The sequence below is a fragment of the Citrus clementina genome, unplaced genomic scaffold (assembly GCF_000493195.1).
Source record: "Citrus clementina cultivar Clemenules unplaced genomic scaffold, Citrus_clementina_v1.0 scaffold_5, whole genome shotgun sequence".
NCBI classification, from domain to species: Eukaryota; Viridiplantae; Streptophyta; class Magnoliopsida; order Sapindales; family Rutaceae; genus Citrus; species Citrus x clementina.
The window spans coordinates 448,628-463,129 of NW_006262201.1; the positions used below are offsets into that span (position 1 = coordinate 448,628).

At 29.3% G+C, this 14,502-nt stretch overlaps 1 long non-coding RNA gene across 1 annotated transcript; it reads right to left on the reverse strand.

Annotated features, from left to right (window-relative positions):
* Positions 1-734, reverse strand: LOC112098449. The gene is made up of 2 exons (XR_002905556.1): positions 603-734; positions 1-333 (listed from the first exon to the last, which is right to left on the reverse strand). It is a non-coding gene; the product is annotated as an uncharacterized LOC112098449 (long non-coding RNA).
* Positions 735-14,502: the final 13,768 nt, after the last annotated feature.

The window sequence follows — 14,502 nt, forward strand, 5'->3', positions numbered from 1 at the left end:
TTATTATTAAATTTTTTTATTTATTTTTCTTTTAGAATAACATGGTACACATAAATAGCTAGACAAAGAGAATCTCTTGTATATATCAAGAGATCTTACAAATTAAACTGAACCAAACTGAGACCATCATACAATTGACGGGTAATAACAATACCCATACTTTTATTTTCTTAAACATAACATAAGAGACTAATACTGCATATTCTTAACCAGTGTGATCAAGATTTCTTCCATATTGCGGGACCACAAGAAGATCAATATTTCCATTAATTTCATCATCAGCAATAAGTGAAAAAAATGGGGGACCTACACCCTCCGACCAATCGGTATAACCTGAAAAATTCATTTTTTTTTTTTGGTTTTGACCATGAGGTATCCTGGGGAGGGCCCCAACTGTGGGAGGCACCTTTAAGCCTGTACCACAACCCAGACTAGAAGTCCCCGCTCGAACCGAGAGGCACAGGTTCTCCCAACAAAGGCGACTTCCCTGCTACTCGAACTGAAAAATTCATGTTATAAAACTTAATCACAAATACACATATTAAAATAAGAATTATAAATGACATAAGAATTATTTGAAAATGCATGGCCTATGTATAAACCTGCGCAAGGAGTTCCCATAATCTTCAAATCAGGAAGGCAAAAGATTTCTGCTGGCTTCGACTGAACCGTATTCAAAACTCAAAAGGTAAGTAGTTGTGCTTGAGCGAGTTCTTATTTCTGGTTTGATCTGATATATATAGATCAAGTAGCCGACACTACGGTGCCAACGTGGCAAAGTAACAAGTTGTGCATGGTAAAGATAATGGATCAGTGGTTCTAATTTAATCGTACAATAAGTAGGGAAGGTCAACAGCTCTATATGGTTAAGTTAGTGCATGTGTGATACATGATTCAAAAAATAAATAATTCTAAATACGAAGGACGAGCAAATTAAGTAATAAATGCCATTACCAAATAATAGTGTGTGCTATACTATAGATAACGGATCAACGATTCAAATTTCATCCTAAAATAGTAGGTAAGATTAGTGGCTAGTGTTAAAAATCATTGCATGTGCGAAACATGGTCCACAAAATAAATAATAGTAAACAAGAAAGACGAACAATGTAATCAAATACCATGTCATCAGATAAAAAAAAAAAAAGGTATAAATAACATTACCAAACAATTGCTTGTTAAAGATAACAGATTTACCGCTGAAGTCTGATAATTGTAAGATTAACCGCTGTATATGGCTCAACTGCGTGTGTAAATAAAGTATGAATCAATGGGTCCACGAAATAAATAAGAAGACCACAAGCATAGTGGTCCAAAAAATAAATAAGAAGCGAATAGACGAGCAAATTAAGTAATAAATGCCTTGATCTATTATGTAGATGTTTAATCTTTTGCTTTTGATATCGTTATGCATTCAATGGCTATACATTTGGTGCCTGAAATGTTTCGAATAAAGAAGTTTCCTCATATAAATATATTGTCTTATTTATTTATTTAGTTTTTGGTCAAGTTTTCTATTTTTATGCATAACGTTTTTATGGTTCGTTTCCTTAATTTGAAATTTTTGTACCATTCATTGAAAAAAGAAATGTAACTTAAGATGATCGACTTAAATTTTCATCCGTTTCATTTCATTTAATCTAAAAGTGTATATTTTTTTGTCAAAAAGCTGCAATGAGTCACCTTTATTCTTCTATTATTGAAATGAATAGATCAACCGAATGAAAGTTTAATTAAAATATTGAATAGATTAAATGGATGAAAATTGAAGTAAAATGTTGAAGTTAAGGAGCCCTAAAAATAATAGAAGAAACTCGATAAGAGTAACGTTGAAAATATGTTATCTCGTTTTTTAATAATTTAAGGATTTTTATATTAGAAAATTGCTTTATATATATATATATGTGTGTGTGTGTTGAAAATATATTATTCCTTACTTAACAACTTAAGAGATTTTTTAGAAAATTACACACCCACTCCTTCTAATAAGAGAATTACTTAATTTCATGCAAAGTAAAGGATAAATTAAAAGTAAAAAACACATATTTTAATATACCAAAAAATAAAATATACTGTTTTGGAGTGTGTTTTGTAAACTTTCAATTTGTCTTTTACTTGATTGAAGTAAGTGATCCCTCAGTGTAAAATTACTTCATATATATAATATAATACACTATATTAGAGTGTGTATTTTAATTCTCTTTTAATTTATCCCTTATCTTAATGATTTAAGAGATCGTTTACTAGCTAATGACTCGTATATTTTATTTTGACTTAAATTTTTTACATAAATATTGAGTGATTGGTTTTTCACAATTTAATCGTAGGTAAATTGGTATAATTAGTGGTAGTTTATATGTGTGTTCAGTTTTTTTTTAATGCGGGTGTCTTTATTTTTCTTACTTAGACATATTTTTAAATCATGGGGTTTAAAATCATATAGTTTAACCGCACTTGAAAATAATTAAATAAAAGAGTATGCATGGAGTGGAAGGATAAAATTATCATATCCTGATTGAACAAACCACCAGGCCAGCTTGATTCTTTCTGCTAACACTAAATAATTAATTAATCATGTTTCATTTTTATTACGATAATTCCCAGTTTATAATCAAGCCGTTAAATAAGAAAAAGTATATGGCGTGGCCTCATAAAAAAAAAAAACTTTATTTTAAGTAGTGGAAAAGAACAGTATATTTAAATTGGTCACGGAGAATGGTAGGTGAATGAGGCCAAATTAAATTTGCGCGAAAAATCCAAAAGCATGTGAGACTTGCTCAATTATTGTATTGTGTGTCCTACGCTATAATTAAAGCAAATGAAATCCGCGACAATATATATTGAATTATTCCAATAAAAAAAAGTTGGATTGTGACAGACACCACATATACTAAGAGGATGGATTAGGCCTTTTTAACTGTTATAAAATTATTTGATTGTTAATGACGTCTTTTATTTAAAATTATAAAATTATTTTAATAAATAAATATATTAAAAATATATTATTAAAGAAATGAAATAAATAAGAGTATTTAAAAAAAATCTAATTTTTTTAAAAAACCTCTACAACCTTAATGGCCTAAAAACTTAAACTTTCCTTAATAAAAATAAAATAATTTATTTAATTTCTAAAAATTCAACTCAAAATACCATCTAACAATACCAAAGTTTTTGAAAAGATCTTTAAAAACGAAATAAATATTTTTAGGCATCAAACATGCACTTATTACATATATATAGATGGATTATAATTTAATATCAACTCCCATAATTATTAAGGTTAAATCTTCTCTTATACTAGGAACATTACCCACCATAAATATCTGTTTGCGGAAGAGCAATATTCACCATACAAAGCCTCTAGTTGGACAAGCCCTCTTCTTTTAATTTTTTTTCGTTTTTTTTGAATATATATATACATACACGCACACACACAAAAATCACAATTGAAGCGCCATAGATATAATTAGGAGAACTTGCAACAAGAAGCTGCCGGCATCTCCCACACAAGCTTGAAAAAGTAGCCAGTAAGAGTTGTGCACGGGGGAAAGAAAAAAAGGGAAATAATAATGTGATGGGATTGGCAGGTGGTGTCTTAGCAGCGATCATAGTTATGATGATACTCTTCTTCACCGCGGATCAATCTTGTGCAGCAGGCAACGGCACCACCATTACTAATTTCGATATTGATCCTGATGTGTTGTTCTTTTATGATGATCCGGAATCGGAATTGGCTGCTGCTGCTGCAACAAACGTATTGAATATGAAATCCTTGAAGCGGCCTCCGGTGTTCAATTGCGGAAGAGGCCGAAGCAATCGCAAGTGTACCCCTCCTCCCCAGGGTTCCAAAAAGGGTGAACATTGCCCACCTACGGTTTTGTACAATCGAGGGTGCCAACATTAAGCCTTAAGTTTGTACTGCTGCATCCGTGCATATGCATTAATAAATAAATTAATTGAAACTTGTAATTTGATTAGCACTAATTAATTCGTTGTTAAATTAGCTAAGGTTACTCCATCTTGATGCTATCGTTCATGTTCACTCATTTCAATTCTACCATACTCGTCCTGAATTTATTAACTTTCCATGTGCGTGCGTGTTAACAGCCTGGAGATGTAATTAATTAATTGATTAACCATTGATGGCGTTTTACATCGAGCTGGACCTACTCTTAATTACCGGCCTCTCGAAGGGAAACCCGCTACGATATAAATCTAAATTTCAATGATTTATCTGCTCCCTCCCATCATGCCTTAATTAATTGTTACCACAACATCATCCCAAATGTTGTAATTACAATTAATTATATATGTTAGCTATTTTTCTTTTTAATAAATAATTTTACAGACACAGATACAATTAGTGTGGCGCATGGGAGGATGTAAAAAATATAAGTTATTTTCTCGATTTATATTCAAACATGTTTAAATTTTATAAAAATAAATTAATGTCTTAGTTAAGCTTTCTAATTTTTTTCCTGCTCGACGAATTTATAAAGACGTCGTTTTTAAGAAGGAAATTATTTCTCTTTATCTTTTTACTGCTTGATTGGAACTCTGGCAATTTGAAAAAAAGGAAAGGATTGATGTTGAAGGAAAGAATTGGGTATGGAAATAAAATTGTGTGCCTTTATAATAAACTCATTAAAAATCAAATTGAATGAATTTAATTATTAATAATTAGGTTACGATATAAAATGAAATCTTAACCATTCAATTTTTTTTTCTAGAAATTAATTTTATGATTAGATTATTGAAAGCTAAAGAAAAATTAGGAGGGGGAAAACTAGTAGGGAATCCAAATCCTATTCTTATTAATTAATTATAAGCTCTATTTTTTTTTAATCAAGTCCAAAATTTTCCTTGTTTTTTTTTTCTTTTTAAATACCCAAAACTAAAAACCAGGGCATGCACTCTGTGTATATATCTATGAAATCGTTGTTCATTAAGCAAATTTCTTCCTCTAAGTTCAGATAATTTCATGATTTGTCACTTTCTGCACCCAATAAAAAGATAAAGAATCAAAAGGACATCTTTTATGTGTAAATACACATCAAATCTCTTTTATTAATCAATTATTATTATTATTAATAAAATAGGCTACGTAGCATATTCTATTTTTTCTCCCTCAGCTAAAATACTAATATATTACCAAATTAAAAAAAAGTTGGAACTAATTTTAATTTACTTCCGTCGTCTTGTTACAGTGTTAGCTCTTTGTTCATGAATCGATTAATACGTGCATTTTTTTTACTCAAAAGTTTTCATCTTATTAGCTTGGATCATCTTTTTCCTTTTCTTTTTCTCCTCGTTGTCTTCTATTACCTACTCTCTGTCCTCTAGGATGAGCAATAATGCTATCTGAAAATTCATTCATTTGTCCGTGTTTGATTTACGACAAGCGGATTTCTCATCCTACAACTTTTTTGGGATGGGTCCATCTCATTGGGTGGCCCAACCCCAAGTTTCACTAATTTTAAAATTTAAATAATTAAAGAAAATAAGTGGGGCTAAGTGAAATTAGTCAACAGAAATCATTAGATAAAGAAGGGCAAAAGCAAGGGACTGTTAGGGATGGTAATGGGTACAGTTTGCAACGGGTTTGTTATTACTAAATTCATATTCACTTAAAATTTAAATTATTAAATCAAACCCGCACTTTATTATAGGTTCTAATTTTTTTAAAAAAAATTCACCCCCTGCAGGTTTTGACAATTACTAAACCTGTAATGATGTCCTACAATAATGATTAAAATTTAGGTTTTCACATTTAAAATTATAAATATTCAATATGAAAATTTATAATAATAACGTAAAATTCTACATAATATACTCAGGGGTGGATGCAGCATGTAACCAGTGGGGGCTTGGGCCCCCATTGGCCAAAAAAAATTATAAAAATAAAAGAGAAAAATAATTTTATTTTCTAATTAGCCCTCATTAAATTTATTAAAATAGTCACTATAAATTATAAACCCCATAAAATTTAAACTTTAACTTTTAAGAATTATAAAAACCTACATTTTAATTAAAAATAATGATAGTCCACCACCCAAAATATTTTATATTCTCAAAAATATGATTAATTCTTCCATTTTTTATAATAATAGTAAAGAGAATGTTTTCAGTAATGAAATTCATGAAGAATCATCTTTGGAATTGGATGAGATAAATGATAGTTTGGTTGTTTATATAGGAAATAATAAATTTAATAATATTGATGGCGAGTCTATCGCATAACATTTTTAAAATATGAAATCCCGTAGAGAATAATTATAAATGTATTAACAAATATTTTATATATTCAAAATTTTAGTTTTTTTTTATATTTTACTATTATCTAATTTAGCCCCCGGTAAATTATTCTTATAGATCCGCCACTGAATATACTCAATTCTAAATTTAACCAATGTAAATTGAAAATTAAAATTTCAACATCAATCCAACATAAATTCTCAATTTTAAGTATGAAATACACAAATCAATTAAAAAAAACCACAAATCAGTATCTAAATATAACAATTATCATTTTATATTATCATTCAAGACATGCTCCTAGAGAAGTTCTTCATTTCATTCACCACTATTAGCACCCATCGAACATGATTCCTACAATAATGATTAAAATTAATATTTTCTAAAAAATAATACATTTTAGATACTAATCTAGAAAACAAAATTGTTGTAATGAAGTAATCTATTCATCGAATTGAAGAATAATAGTTCATACAAAATTATAATAAGTAGAATTTAAATATGTATAGAATAATTCATGCATTAAGTTTAAGAAAATTCAATCAAAATTACAATAAGTATAATTTTAGATTTAAATATTTCTCTATTAAAATTAAATTAAAAAAATAATGAAAAAATCTGAGTGTTGGCGAATATCCATGCGGGTATTTGTTGGATATTTGACTAATGCCAAACTCAGCCACAACCTACTGCGGGTTTCAATTTATAATACCAAATTGGCCCGCAACTCACAAAATTACCCACAACAGATGGGTTTAGGCGGGCGAGTTTAGGCGGATTTGTGGGTTTTTGGGTACCATTGCCATCCCTAGTGTCAACCCTAGTTAGAAAACTAAAAAGGAATAGAGGGGGAGTGAGAGAGAGAGAAGAGACAATGGGGTGAGCTTGGACTGGGGTTAAGGGTTTCAATCTTTGATTGGACAATCGGAAGATGATTTTAACTATGTTTTCTCCCAAATTTGAAAGGTAAGTTCCTGGTATCAGCTTCTATAATCCTACTAGTTTTTATTTTTATTTTATCCAATCGTTAGTTATTATTTGAGATACCTACTTATTAGAGAGACAATTAATAGGATGTTACGTTAACCAAGATCATTGAGATTCTTGATGTCATTAATCTCTAGTGTTATTGAGATAAGAATTTTATGCTGTAATCCCATCAATATAGTGAAATATTATATCATACTGTAATCCTATGATTTTTTCCACTTTGAGTTTTCCATGTAAAAATTTATGTTTCTTGTGGTTAATTTATTACTTTAAATTTTGTTGCTTTATTTTTTTACCTATTTATTTTACATACACACCCTATTTTAATCACACCTTATTTTAATCACACAAAAAAGAAAAAAAGTTTATTTCTGATCAATTTGCAATTATTTGTTTGTGTCTCTTTCCCAGCAGGACCGAATGAAAAATGATATGGAATTGACTACTCTATCTTAACTGGTTGTGTTTTAAGAAATTGCATTTGCTAATGATTGGACTTAACAAAACAATATTCAGGGCGCTTGTATTAACCCTGCTGTGTTTTTTCACAATATCCGTTTCTATTATTTATTAAGGACTTTTGTGAAATATGTGATATAAGCTGAGAGAATCGTTGCATATCCAAATTTAATATGAGAAAACAGATCCTCTAGCTAGTCCGCTTCACGCGTCGCGAATATTAAAAATAAGAATGATTTTCCTTTTTAAACTTTTATGTCAAATTACACATGCAAAATACATAATAAGAATATCTTTTTTTTTTCCCATATGTACGCATTTCGGAGCAGACACGTCAACCACATTCTATCATTTTTGTACCCCCTTCTCAAACTTTTTGATAATAATTTTTTATATCACTCTTTATTTCACCATACTCTATTTTAATTAATTCGATTTATTTCTCAAATTACTTCTATTAAAACTATTTTATCTCTATTGTCTCTTACTTGCTTTTCTCAACATATTTGAACACTAGTGGTGTGTTTACTTACTATCAATTGAAATGAGAATTTTCGAATCGAAATCAATGACGCGTTTACTTGCAAAATTTAAGGCTTAAAATCGGAATCGAAATAGTATCGGACCGACAAATTTGAAAATCACTACCATAATTCTAATTCCCAAGCGAGGAGTTTGGAATCAGAATTTGATTTCTCTAACTACCCTTTTTACTCATTAAATTTTCATAATCTCTAACTTACTCCCAGTTCTATTATTTATTCTTTTTGGTTCCCATGATTTATCAAAAAACTCAAAATTTTAAATTATTTACAAATAGGTCCTTTATTGTTTATAATAATAATAATAATAATTGCTTGGTAAAGATATCAAAGTTTCATAATCGCAAGATTAACGGCTGTATATGGTTCAACTGCGTGTGTAAATAAACGCATGTGGGAGTATGAATCAATGGGTCCACGAACTAAACAAGAAGACCACAAGCATAGTGAGTCCCATGAATTTCTTTATAAAAATAAAATACTGTGTCCCGTTATACATATTATTAATTTTTCTTTTATCTCTTCATTTTAAACACCTATCTCGTTTTAGTTGTCACAATTAAACTCTTCTTTAGCACTTAATAGAAGTACTTCTATGAGTATGGATTTAGAGAGAGAGCGCGGCAGTATTAACAGGTGGCATATTGTAATAGGCTAAGAGCAATATCTGTATAAATATTCTGAGTTCATTCATTAACTAATAAGATTCTTCTAGATCCATAATCAATTTTTCTCTCGTTTTCTCTTTAACCAAACAAGTCCTTCAAATCTAATATCGTACAATAAGTTGGCAGGTTTAAGGGCCATGACTAAATTAATGCATGTGCGAAGGGTGGCCCGAAAAGTAAATAACTGTAGATAATAAGAAGACGAACTGACGATCAAAGCAATAATACCAACCAGGCAATAATGCATGGTGAGGATAAGATAACATGTCTACGGCTGAAGTTTGATTGTGAGATTATGGGCTATATATATATTTCAATGATGGGTCCACGAAATAAATAATTGTACATAATAAGTTAAGCAAAGTAAATATTCTTTCCGTGTCAACTGGTAAAATGTGTTCCTATGGACAAAATTAATGACTGAGAGTAATTTGGTAGTAATTATGGGGGGATAAGGATAATTACACTCCATGGTTAAAACATAATCACATAGATGGCCCTTTTCACTATTTTACTCTTTGACTCTATTTATCCAACAAAAAATAGTACATTTCAATCCAATATTTTATAACAAATAAAAGTATAATATTTAAATCAATGCAAAAAAATAAATAAATGCATTTTAAGTTAAATTTAATATAAATAACCTGTTAAACATATTTATGCAAATTCCTATCCTATTAGAGATTCATGGTACCCAAAAGCAAAAAAAAAATATATTGAAAAAAGGGTTGGGGATATTTACACTCTAATATATGTTTTGGACACTCTAATTTTAATAAAATTTTATACTACTAAAATACTATTTAGGACATTAATATATTTTAAGACAATTTTAGCACTCTTAAAACTCACTATTTTAGAAGAACTAAATCTCAATTGATACACAATACTTTTTTTTTCTTAAAAGGAAAATATGGTACACGTAAATAGCTAGACAAAGAGAATCTCTTGTATATATAGAGAGATCTTACGAGTTAAATTGAACTTAACTGAGACCATCATACAATTAACGAGTAATAACAACAGTACCCATACTTTTATTTTCTTAAACATAGCACAAGAGACTAATATTGCATATTCTTAACCAGTGTGATCAGGGTTTCTTAACTTTCTTTCATATCGAGGGACTACAAAAAGATCAAGATTGTCGTTAGTTTCATCATTAGCAATACCCATTTCGGGAATCGGAATTCATTTCGACCAATCGTTATGACCTGAAAAGTTCATATTACAAAACTTAATTACAGATACATATTAAAATAAGAATTATAATGATATTTAATTGAAAATGCATGGCCTATATATAAGCCTGCGCAAGGAGTTCCCGTAATCTTCAAATCAGAAAGGCAAAAGATTTCTGCTGGCTTCGATTGAACCGTATTCAAAACTCAAAAGGTAAGTAGTTGCGCTTGAGCGAGTTCTTATTTCTGGTTTGATCTGATAGATATAGATCAAGTAGCCGACACTACAGTGAGAATATAGCAAATAAGCAAGTCATCACGCTAAAGATGATGGATCAACAGTTCAAGTTTAATCGTACTATAAATCGGTAAGATTAACGGCACTGTATGGTTAGATTATTGCGTGGTTGAAACATTGTCTAAAAAATAAATAATTCTAAATAAGAAGATGAACTGACGATCAAAGCAATAATACCAACCAATAATGCATGGTAGGGATAAGATAACGTATATATATCTACCGCTGAAGTTTCATGGTAAGATTAACGGCTATAGATGTTTCAATTAATGGGTCCACGAAATAAATAATTGTAAATAAGAAGTCATGCAAAATAAATATTCTTTCAACTGCAATTCGAGTCCGTCCAATTTTAAATAAGATTTGGGTGGAAAGTAGATGTCCTTCTCGTTAATTGGGTGGAAAGTAGACGATTATTATTATGGTCTTCTTATTTATTTCGCTGACCCATTGATTCCTACTTCCACATGCAGTTGAAACGTATATAGCCATTAATCTTACAATTATCAAACTTCAGCCTTACGTGTGTTATCTTTATACTTTTTTTTTTTTTTGATGAGATGGTATTTATTACTTTGTTCCCCTATCTTATTCACAATTATTTATTATGTAGACGTTTCGCACATGCAATAATTTACTTATTGTACGATCAAACATTACCCAGTTATTGTAGGATGAAACCTGAGTTGATCCATTATCATGCATTATTTCTTTTTGTTTTTGCTTTGTTTTTTTTTTCTTTTTTTGGTGGCTACGTTGGCGCTGTAGTGTCGGCTACTTGATGTATAACCAGAAATGAAGTTAAAGGCTGAAGTTAAGATAAGATCACATTTCTACGGCTGAAGTTAAGATAAGAAAACGAACTGACTATCAAAGCAATAATACCAACCAATAATGCATAGTAAGGATATATAAGATAACATATGTTTCATTTTGTTTTTGCTTTGTTTTTTTTTCTTTTTTTGGTGACTACGTTGGCGCTGTAGTGTCGGCTACTTGATGTATAACCAGAAATGAAGTTAAAGGCTGAAGTTAAGATAAGATCACATTTCTACGGCTGAAGTTAAGATAAGAAAACGAACTGACTATCAAAGCAATAATACCAACCAATAATGCATAGTAAGGATATATAAGATAACATATGTTTCATTGTAAGCTTATCGGCTGCATATGTTTCAATTGATGAGTCCACGAAATAAATAATTGTAAATAATAAGTCGAGCAAAGTAAATATTCTTTCCTTATCATCTGGTAAAATGTGTTTCTATGGCCAAAATTATTGTGCGTGGAGACTGAGAGTAATTAATTTGGTGGTAACTAAGAGGGAAAAGGATTGTTACACTCGATAGTTTATTTCAATATACACATAGACCCTTAATGTTCAAAACATAATCACACAGATGGCCCTTTGACTATTTTACTCTTGGACTCTATTTACCCAACAAAAATTGATTTCAATCGCATGTTTTATAATAAATAAAACTATAATATTTAAATCAATGTAATAAATAAATACACTTTCAGTTAAATTTAATATTAAAATTTCGTATAAACAAGGTTAAAAAAATTAATAATTTGTTGAATATATTTATGCAAATTCCTACCCTATTAAGGATTTCATGATACGCAAAAGGAAAAAAAAGTAACATTTAGAAAAATGATGGGGCAAATTTGCACTCCAATATATATTTTGGACACTCTAAAATTTTACATTACTAAAATAACCGTAATCTAATCTATTATTCAGGACATTAATATATTTTAAGAAAATTTGAGTACCCTTAAAACTCACTATTATATGTAGAAGAATAAAATTTCAATTTTTTTTCCTCGTCATCATCCAATTTAGTGCCTGCTTGGGATTGCTTTTGGAAAGTTTAAAAGTTATTTTAAAAAACTAAATGCTAATTTTGATGAAGTTCATGTTATCTAATGCTTGTAATAGTTTTCCCGTTTTTTAAAGATGTTATTCTTTTGGAATATACCAATATCAATGAGCCAGAAATGTTCTTGCAGCATTGAATTAGTTTATAAATTTGAAAAATGCAAGACCTAAAATCCTATGCCTTGCTTATCTAATTTGAACTTGCATAGTGCTCATAGATTACATTCATAAGCTCTTATCAAAATTTAGTTGTTGTTTGGTTGTTTTTTAGTAAAGTTTTTGAATATTAAATAAGTTATTTTTCCTCTACTAGCAAAAGCTATAATTTTGGGCATTTGGGAGTAGACGTAGAAAAGTTTTTTTTTAAATATTAAAATGTCTAAAATATTCTTTACTTATTTGACAATTTTATTACATTTATTTTATAACATCACTTTCAAAAGCTTATTTATTAAAGTAGTTTTACAATTCTAATAAAAGCTCTTATTGACAACCAAACAACTAAATTTTTTTTAGCACAAGCTCTATTTATAAGAGCTCTACTAACAAAAGTTCTACTTCAATAAGCTCTATTTGAAAACTCTGCCAAACTAAGCCTTATTTTTGAACTCATCTCCTAATGCTCGATCGAAAACAATTCTATTGCAAAATTAAGGCAATGCATGTTCAATAATTTTGTCTAGATTTCCCAGGGTTGAACATTCGTTAAGCACCCGCAGTAATAGCAATTTCAAATTCGCGCAATGCATCTGTTCAAATTATCATTATAATTCAGTTGAAATTTTTTTTAGAACTTATGTCAAGTCAAGGTCCCAAGTGTTACGGTGAATTCAGCTCCGGCTATGCCTATACCCTTCCTGAGTTTATTACTTTTCCGTGTGCGTACGTATTAACAGCCTGGAGAAGTAATTAATTGTGTCTAAAATATTAACCTAATTTTTTATTTTTTATTTTTTCTTTTTTTTGGGGATTTTGATGAATGATGGGCTCCGGAAACGAACGATTCCGGGTTCATTGTTTGATATGATGTTCGGGATTTTTATTTAGGCGGAGTGGAAGCGCTGTAAAATGACGAACTTGCCCATGTAATTTTTTTTCTTTTTTTCTTTATTTGGGTGCAATTTTTTAATTGGTGCAGCTTTTGGATTGCATTTCGGCGGCCACTATTCAATTTTATTTTTACGAAGTGTTTATTGCTTTTTCATGCAGAATAAGTATTAGAAAATTTTTTAATTATGAATAATAATGTTTTTGAAAATTCAGTGATTTTTTTGTATCATATAATGCCACCGTGCAACCTAAATTAGTATTTTTTTGCAATTATTCAATTTGATTTTTAATGAGTTTATAAAATTGTTACTACACAACACGTTGTAATCTTAAATTGGTATTTAAAAACGTATGGATGTGTGCGTATGAGAATTGTTATTCTTGTTTACTATTGAAATTTAATTTATTAGATGGGAAGAGAATATTTACACTCAAAAATTTATTCTAAAAACTCATATTTTAATAAAATTTTTATAATTACTTAATAATCTTTATTTTAAAACTATTTACACCCTCATCAAATACACCCATGAGCTGAGAGCTGTCTTATACCCTAACCCTCATCAAAATCAAATCTAACCTAGTGTAAAATTTTAATATAAAATTGTGTAGTAACAATTTTATATTTTAAAAATCAAATTGTTAACCTGCATTGTTTATAAAATTGTTACTAATTTTATTGTTTCCCTTTATAAACTCATTAAAAATCAAATTGAATGAATTTAATTATTAATAATTAGGTTACGATATAAAATGAAATCCTAAGCTTTCAATTTTTTTTCTAGAAATTAATTTTATAATTAGATTATTGAAAGCTAAAGAAAAATTAGGAGGGGGGAAAACTAGTTGGGAATCCGCATCCTATTCTTATTAATTAATTATAATCTGTATTTTTTTGAATCAAGTCCAAAATTTTCCTTGTTTTTTTTTCTTTTTAAATACCCAAAACTAAAAAACGGGGCATGCACTCTGTTTATATTTCTATGAAATCGTTGTTCATTAAGCAAATTTCTTCCTCTAAGTTCAGATAATTTCATGATTTGTCACTGACTGCACCCAATAAAAAGATAAAGAATCAAAAGGACATCTTTTATGTGTAAATACACATCAAATCTCTTTTATTAATCAAATTTTTTATTATTATTAATAAAATAGGCTACATAGCATATTC